Source organism: Trichechus manatus, unplaced genomic scaffold (genome assembly GCF_000243295.1).
Source record: "Trichechus manatus latirostris isolate Lorelei unplaced genomic scaffold, TriManLat1.0 scaffold00008, whole genome shotgun sequence".
NCBI classification, from domain to species: domain Eukaryota; kingdom Metazoa; phylum Chordata; class Mammalia; order Sirenia; family Trichechidae; genus Trichechus; species Trichechus manatus.
The window spans coordinates 2766444-2768720 of NW_004443944.1; positions in this window are offsets into that span (position 1 = coordinate 2766444).

The following is a 2277-nucleotide window of genomic DNA, read 5'->3' on the forward strand; positions in this document are numbered from 1 at the left end:
AGAGGGGAAAGCCACCCTGCAAATTTATAACCCAAGAATTCAGCTTTGCAGGCTGAATCTGCAGAACCACCTAATCTGTGGATCTCACAGTGAGCGTTTAGTTTAAAGTAGTCTTACTCGGCAATGTCCTGGGAGACTCACAGAAACAAAAAGAAATAACCCCACCTTCAATACAGATCACAAAGAATTCCCACTGATGACGCTGCAAATAAATGTGAGCACATGCAAAAATTAGAAACTCACAGGGAAGCTGGGCACTATGAGCAAAGACTAGGAAACACACACACACACATACACACACACACAGCAGAATAACTTTTTAAAATTTTAGACATTAAAATTATCAGATACAGAATATAAAATACTCAAACCAAAATCAAGCCAGTTGCCATAGAGTTGATTCTGACTCATAGTGACCCTATAGGACAGAATAGAACTGCCCCATAGGGTTTACAAGGAGTGGCTGGTGGATCTGAACTGCCAATCTTTTTGGTTACCAGCTGTAGCATGCCATAGCTCTTAACCACTGCACCACCAAGGCTCCAAATATAAAATAAATGTGTTTAATTTATTTAAAGAAACAAATAAAAGGATTGGAAATACGAGTAAAGTGCAAGGGAATATAAAATGACTAAATAAATTTGAAAAAGAATCAGTTAGAGAAAAAAAAAAACAAAGACTAGAATTAAAAACTCAACAAAAGGGTTTAACAGCAGATGAAATACAAATGACCAGAGAATTAGTTTACTGAAATAAATATCTGAAAACATTATCCAAAATGCAGCCCAAAAGAAATAAAAAACGTTTAAGACAGAAAATCAGATATGAAGCATCAACTGAAAAAATACAACATACGTCTATTCAGAGTTCCAGAGAAAGAGGAGAGAGGCAGTAAGCCAGGGCTAAGATCTGAAGATGTAATGGGTAGACATTTCCAGAATTGATGAAAGACACCAATTCACAGCTTCAGGAAGTGCTATTAATCTTAAGCAGGATAAAGAAATTAAAAAAAACACACATCTAGACACATTTTGGTGAAACTGCAAAAAAGTAAAGATAAGAGACAATCTTAAAGCAACCAGAGAGAAAAGACAATAGCTTATGAGTTTACCCAACTAATTGGCTTATCATTAGCAACAATTGTAAGTATTCTCCTCTATAATTTTATGAAATCTTTAGAGAATCGCTTTTACATTTATTCCATTAAGCCACATTGAATTGTTTATTGAATTCGATGTGAGTTAGAGGTGTAATTCTTTTTTTCCTGCATCAAAATCCTATTGTTCAGCCCCATTTATTGAAAACTCCATCTTTCTTGCCTCTACTCTGCCACGTCAGCCCGGCCATGTCTAGCTCTGATTCTGGCCCTCTTATTTTTTTCTGCATTGGACTGCTGGTATATTCTTTGTGCCTTAATTAATGTAGTTCTGCTATTAAGTAGGCAAATTCTTCTCACCTTGCTTCTTTTTCAACAGTATATTGACTCTTCTTCCCCTTTGTGTGTCTTTTTTAAATATTGGAATGAATAATCTTGTCACTTTACACACACAGATACAAATACATAAAATATTAGGCTATTGATTAGAATTTCTGGAATTGCAGTGAATTGATACATCAGTTAGAGAGAATTGACATTTTAAAAAAAGACAGAATCTTCAAATCCATTAAGATATTATATATATATTTTTTATTTAGGTTTTCTTCATACATCAATAAAATTTTATAATTTTATCATGGAAGCATTGCAGAGCTCTTGTCGGATTTATTCTTGGGTATTTAACATTTTGGTGCCTTTATAATTAAGATGTTATAAATTTTCATTTCTGTTTGCTGCTGCTATAGCTGTAATGAAATTAATACTGTAGAGCTATATTTTGTTGTTGTTGTTGTTAGGGGACAACGAGTTGGTTCCGACTCATAGCTACCCCATGTACAGCACAACGAAACACTGCCTGATCCTGCACCATCCTCATGATCTTTGTTATGCTTGAGGCCATTGTTGCAGGAACTGTGTCAATCCAGCTTATTGAAGGACTTCCTCTTTTTCACTGATCTTCTACTTTGCCAAACATGATGTCCTTCCCCAGGGACTGATTCCTCCTGATAACATGTCCAAAGTATGTGAGATGAAGTCTTGTCATTCTCACTTCTAAAGAGCATTCTGGCCACACTTCTTCCAAGACAGATTTGTGCGTTCTTTTGGCAGTTCATGGTATATTCAATATTCTTCACCAACACCACAGTTCAAAGGCATCAGTTCTTCTTTGGTCTTCCTTA